General features: G+C 38.8%; 1 protein-coding gene across 1 annotated transcript in view; it reads left to right on the top strand.

The window, feature by feature from the left end:
• Nucleotides 1-7,052, top strand: part of EDNRA (endothelin receptor type A) — a 60,623-nt gene that overhangs the window by 39,789 nt on the left and 13,782 nt on the right. The gene's annotated exons all lie outside the window — the stretch shown is intronic.

Genomic DNA, 7,052 nt, shown 5'->3' on the forward strand with positions numbered 1-7,052 from the left:
AAGAGGAACTATATATCCAAGTTCTATACAATTTCTTTATTACCTGATTTTTCAATGAATATGGAATTCAGAAGGTTGGAAGAAAAAAAATCTAGCTGTTTCACTATCAGCTTTTAATCTAAATGAGGTAAATAAGAGAGTAAAAGGAAACCATGACTTGCCCCAGAAAAGATGAGCTTTCATTGTAAGTATTGACTATGGACTGCCTCCTCTACATATTCACTAGTTCCTCCTCAAATCTAACTTTCATTGACTTTTACTTTGCATCCTTAGTTATTTAAGAAAAAAATAAACGGGAATTTCAGAAAAGACTGAGGAAATTTAGAAACAATTTTGACCTCTCCTCAGCTTTATCAGTGAAAAACGGTTTTTTAACACTATAGTAATATACTTCTAACATGAATGAATTTTTCCCAGCAAAATAGGACTAACCAGCCATTACCAACAATTAAAATAGGTATTTTTGCATGCCATAAATGACATATTTCGGATGTTACTTAAGAGTTTGTTTGGGGGTAAAAAGGACAAAGCAGAATGGAAGGGGAATTCAATGCTGTTCTTTGTAAAGTTAACGGTCATGTTTAAAGTGGAAAATGACGGGGTCAGACCAGTAAAAAGGTCTGGGTACAGATCTAACTTGTAGTTAAAAATTGCCTGGGGAAGGCGGCTATGAAAAGATAAAACTCTCTTGACAAATGCTCCAGGAATGATGTATAATTAGATACCTGGAAAAGTTACAGAGACAATTAATAAGGCAATTTTGTTTGATAAGCCTCAAATTCAAAAGCCGATGTCACTTCTTCATTCCAGCATTTCACGTAATCATTTCACGTAATCAGTGGTCTCTATGATGTTCTCAAAGTTTTGTCCTAAGTCAAGAAACATGAAAGTGGTTTTCTGGAAAGCTTCATTTTTATTTAGAGTCAGACTTGGTTTCTCCTTATTCTCCCGGTGGTATGATGTCTTTTTTTTTTTTTTTTAATATTTTATTTATTTATTTGACAGAGATTACAAGTAGGCAGAGAGGCAGGCAGAGAGAGAGGAGGAAGCAGACTCCCCGCCGAGCGGAGAGCCCGATGTGGGGCTTGATCCCAGGATCCTGGGATCATGACCTGAGCCGAAGGCAGAGGCTTTAACCCACTGAGCCACCCAGGCGCCCCGGTATAATGTTCTTTTGCTGCATGAAAATAGGGGAGACATGAAAGGAGAGTCAGAGCCAGAAGAGAGAACGCAGGGCCGGGACAGAGACAAAGCCAACGCTGACTGTAGGGCCACCTGGGATCTCATTTTGAGGTCTGTGTCCCTGGCACACAATTATGTATTCTTTTATCTTAATTCTATTGACAAGATCAAGCAACTGGTTAATTTTGCTATCTTATTTTTCTTTGCTAACAGTCTACCCCAAATCTTAGCAGCTTTAGACAACCACCATTTTATTATCTCACCATGTGGTGGGGTAGGAATTTGGGCAATTCCTCTGCAACTTGTCACTTCGCTTGGGTATTTTGGTGGATTTCAGCTGATGGCTAAGCCTGTCTCTTGGGTCCAGGACAAATGACTAGCCCATTGGCAAGAAGAGCTGGAAGTCTGGGCTCAGCGGAGCCTCACCCCCTCTCCTGCAGTCTAGCAGCTCTCAACACGTTCTGTGAGACAGGCACGAGGGTGGAGCTGTGGCTCTGCTCAGAGACCAGGCCTGAAACCCACAAAACATCCTTCCAGCTCCACTCAGCCAGTCCAAGCAGTCACTAGCCAGCCCAACTGAAAGACTCAGCTGAAGAAGTGTGAAAGTGCTCACCGCTATCTTTTAATCCACCAGGACTGGTTTCTCTTTCAAATTCTTCCCGCTGGTTGTTTTGCCTCCAGACTTCTGTATGGCAGTTGGTTTGTCTATCCCGTAAGAGACAGAAATCACAATCAAACATTACAAGTGACTGCATTTGCTGTTAGTTTAAAGTGTGCCTAGGTGAGGATAGAAGTGATAACTTAAGGGAAGTAGCAGAATTGAAGGAAAAAGAATAATTTCTAACGTAGGCAAGTATGGGCAGGCACCTGATAGAAACTTTTTAAAAGTATGTTAGCTACCTTTTCCTTCCCTTGATTCAGTAATCTCACTCAAGATAATTAATCCAGGAAAATGATTCAAAAAGAGAAAAAACTATATGTACAAACATATTTGTAGATGTGATATTCACAACCTTGAAACACTAGAATTGATGTGACCTTAGGAGAAATATTTAAGTAAACTCTATCAATATCCAGTTATACTATGTAGCTATTAAATTAATAAATGCCATGCCTCTACAGAAGCATAAGGACTTTTTGTTTAAGATTTTATTTATTTATTCAACAGACAGAGATCACAAGTAGGCAGAGAGGCAGGCAGAGAGAGAGAGGGAAGCAGGCTCCCTGCTGAGCAGAGAGCCCGATGCAGGGCTAGGACCCTGAGATCATGACCCGAGCTCAAGTCAAGAGTTGGATGCTCAACTGACTGAGCCATCCAGATGCCCCTAGGGGTATTTTTTATAATGAAAAGTGGATAAGACTAAAAATAAAATTGTAATTGATATGACTATAATATATATTTAGTTTATGCATATGTGAATAGAAATGGACAAAGAATAAAAAGATAAAAATAGATTTTGTTGAAGTATTATCTTTTGAATCTGTTTTATTTTATATTGTTTCAAAGCACATTCCATAATAAATATTTTAAAATTTAGTGACCATCCCAGACCATAAAAATTCAAAAACATGCATTAAATGCCTTTGGCCTTGAAGACATCTAAAAATCTATTTATAGACATATACAGTAACAAGCATCTTTACATAAATAAAACATGTAATTTATAGTTTTATTTTGTTACCAGGGTAACAAGGTAATGTTGTGGGAAAAGACTCCCCCTGGGAGTTGGCACACAAGAGCCCTGGTCCAGGCTCCCCACATTCACAGGAGACGAGGCAGAGGGTATAGTAACACTTCAGCCCTCAGTTCCCAACTAGTAGAACATGAAGGGGAAAAAGAGCAACCCAAGTGTCCCTCTTGGGTTTTTTGAAAAATTATTTGATTCTAAGATTCTCAAAGTATCAGCTTTTTTTTTTAAGATTTATTTATTTATTTTTAAAGATTTTATTTATTTATTTCACAGAGAGAGATCACAGTAGACAGATAGGCAGGCAGAGAGAGAGAGAGGGGGAAGCAGGCTCCCTGCTGAGCAGAGAACCCGATGTGGGACTCGATCCCAGGACCCTGAGATCATGACCTGAGCCGAAGGCAGCGGCTTAACCCACTGAGCCACCCAGGTGCCCTCAAAGTATTAGCTTTTTATCTGTTGCTACTCAGGGATGACTTGAAAAATAAGAAAATGCTCAGAATGTAGTGTGTATTGGCTAAAGCCAATAAACATAAATGCATGTCCAGGAAACAAAGACTCTTAATTCAACAGATATGGATTTGGCATCTATTATTCTAGGCATTATGACCAACATATAAAATGTCTGCCCTCATGGAGCTTATATTTTAAGAAAAGGGTGGACATAAGCAATAAACAAAATAAATACAATCTTTGATTGGTCACATGGTAATAAGTGCTGTGGAGAAAAATAAATCGGGGTGAGCAGGTCAGTGTAAGTCTGGAGGGGATTCTGGCAATTTCAAATAGCATGTTCAGGAGAGGACCCTGTAAGAAGATATAAGTGAGCAGAGAAGGAGATGATGAAGCAGCTCTGAGGACACCAGTACGCATTCTCCTGGGATGGGAAACCACTGGGGGATTTGAACAGAGGGATGACATGATGGACTTCTGAGCTAATAGGCTCACTCCGGGTAGAGTACAGTAGGGCAAAGTCGATGCAGGGAGCCCAGTGCAGAAGCTACAGGAGAGCTGGTGAGAGGTGGTTACATTTGAATGCATCATGAAGGAGCAGGTTGTAGGGTTTGCTAAAGAACTGGATGTGTGGTAACAAAGAGATAAAGAGGAGTGAATGCTAACTTCAGATTCTGGGCCTGAAGTGGTAAAGACTGGAGAGAGGTTAGAGTGGGGGTCATGGAAGAGGACCAGGAGTCTGGCTTGGGTGAGTGCCAATGCCTACTGGATATCAAGTGGCCATCTCAGTTAAGCAGTTGGATAGACAAGTCTGGAATAGAGGCCAGGTTCTAGGTTAGAGTTGTAAATTTGGGAATTAATGATCAGTATATAGAAAATTGATACTAAAGCCATGAGACTGTATAAATCACTAAAAGAGAGTGTGTCAATAGAGGTGGAAAGAGGTCCAAGGACTAAGGTGGAATCCAATGCTACTAAGAGTTTGAGAATTGAGCAGTTTCCAGCCAAGGAGATGAGATGGGGAGTGGCCAGTCTTATCAGCTGGAGAAAACCCAGAAGAATGTAGTAGAAGCCAAGTGAAGAAAGCATTTCAAAAAGGAGACATAATTACTGAAATATCAGTTGTTAGTGGTTGAATCTACACTTGCAGATTTTCTGTGTCAAGTGAGGATGTCATATGTACACATCAACTCCCCTGAAGGATGCTTTATAATCACACCTAATAAGGAGAACAGGCTTGCATATATGTAGGTTGTATCATTATATTCCAAATAGACATCATTTTTGGAACATCCAGTATTTCTTACTTTCCACACCTATTCCTACGCCCGTCACCACAAACGATTATTTCTAATTGCACTTGTGGTTGTTTTCTCATCTCATGGAAATGTTATCAAAATGAATGTGATTATAAAAGAAGAATAATCTAATTCTCAGCCATGTGGGTTTGCTACACTACACAATAAACATTACCTCTATTTATTTAAAAATGTTGAATTTACATTAGATTATAAATGTGTAATATTCTGGGAACGCAGCATATTATAAAATGAAGCTGCTGTGTGAATGTATTCATCATAAGAACATGTTGACCATATTTTTTTACTCAAAGCATATTCTATCTCCAATCCTGCCTAAGAAATCTGGCTTTCTCACTCCCTTAGGAGATAAAGCATTTTATTTAAATCACCTTTCCTGGTAGTTGATCTAAGGGAAGAGGGAAAAGAAATAGATACAACTCACAGCCTCAGGATATAGACATCCTGTCTCCATTCCTTTTAGCTTTTACTGGACATCAGGCTGCCAGTCTAATAAGGTAACAAAGAAAAGTAAACAGAAATGAAAAGCAAAATAAATAGCAGTCTTTATCCCACTGGAAATAACCATACATTTAAAAATGCAACCTTGGCTATATCGTGAAAGGATTTTCTTTAGCTGTATTTTATTCTCTTCTGAACTAATCTAGACTTTTTCTTAAGATTCGTATTGTACACCAGTCTTGTTTACCCTAAAAATCTTTTGCAAAACAATTTCTCAGTAAATTGTGCTGTATCTATGCCATGCGGCATCATCCTGCAAACCCAAACTCTGGGTTCTAAGCTACAGTGAAAAATTAGGTAGCATAATTTCTATGACTTGTGTTTTCATGGATGTACTGAAATGGAACACTAAATATAAGGGATACGGGTAGCTTCCCTTGGCTTAACAAATCTTTGATGTTAAGTCATGTGTCCTACAAACCCATGTGCACCTGTCCTCAATGCCTTTGTCTGTTTTACAGTCTTCTTCTGGCATTATCTAATGAAAGCTATAAAAAAAGAATATTTCCTTCCCGTTACAACAGCAAAAAAAAAAAAAAAAAAAAACGCACAATTTCAAGAATGAAGCCAGAAATGCCATACCATGTCACAGTCCCATCTTAATAGTAGGTCTAAAAGTCATTAGCACCAGACCATCACTTCAGGTCAAAGCAGAGTTTCAAAGCCAAACCCTCTCTAGACTTAACATTGAAATGTGATTATTATCACAAAAATATTTAAGTAAAAAATGAGGCAAACAATTTCTTAATGTCAGTTTGTTTTTTAATTGACATCATTGTTCTATTACATTCATGTTCTGCATTTTGGTATGAACCATTGTTTTTGTTTTTGTTTTTTTTTAATTTTTTAATTTTATTAACATGTAATGTATTATTAGCTCCAGGGATACAGATCTGTGAATCGCCAGGTTTACACTTCACAGCACTCATCATACCACATACCCTCCCCAATGTCCATAACCCAACCACCCTCTCCCTAGCCCCTCCCCCTGGCAACCCTCGGTTTGTTCTGTGAGATTAAGAGTCTCTAATGGTTTGTCTCCCTCCCTGTCCCATTTTGTTTCATTTATTCCTTTCCTACCCCTCAAACCCCCCACGTTGCCTCTCAGATTCCTCATATCAGGGAGATCATATGGTAATTATCTTTCTCTGATTGACTTATTTCGCTCAGCATAATACCCTCTAGTTCATCCACGTCATCGCAAATGACAAGATTTCATTTCTTTTGGTGGCTGCATAGTATTCCATTGTATATATATATATACCACATCTTCTTTATCTATTCATCTGTTGATGGACATCTAGGTTCTTCCCATAGTTCTGCTATTGTGGACATTGCTGCTATAAACATTCAGTTACATGTGCCCCTTTGGATCACTACATTTGTATCTTTAGGGTAAATACCCAGTCGTGCGATTGCTGGGTCTCAGGGTAGCTCAATTTTCAACTTTTTGAGGAACCTCCATGCTGTTTTCCAGAGTGGTTGCACCAGCTTGCATTCCTACCAACAGTGTAGGAGGTAATCATTGTTTTCTATTAGGAATCTTCCCTAAAGATTAGGAACCAAGGTGAATTTATCTCCATTTTATCTGTTCTACACAGGACCATAATGGGAGAGATACAGTCATTCTCTGATATTTACCAGAAATATTTACTTACTAAACCTGGTACAAGGCCACGGTACCAGTTGTACAGTGAGAATAGAAGAAAAGAGAAGATGATGGGCTATCTATGGCTACTATTCACTTAAGGGTATCTAGATCTACCTCACAGATGTTTTGAGTTTCTTTTTTTTAAATTTAAATTCTTATTAACATACAGTGCAAAGTTGGATTCTGGAGTAGAAATCAGTGGTCTGTCACTTACATATAACACTCAGTGCTCATCACAACAAGTGCCTCCCCCCCCCC

Source organism: Mustela nigripes, chromosome 1 (genome assembly GCF_022355385.1).
Source record: "Mustela nigripes isolate SB6536 chromosome 1, MUSNIG.SB6536, whole genome shotgun sequence".
NCBI lineage: Eukaryota > Metazoa > Chordata > Mammalia > Carnivora > Mustelidae > Mustela > Mustela nigripes.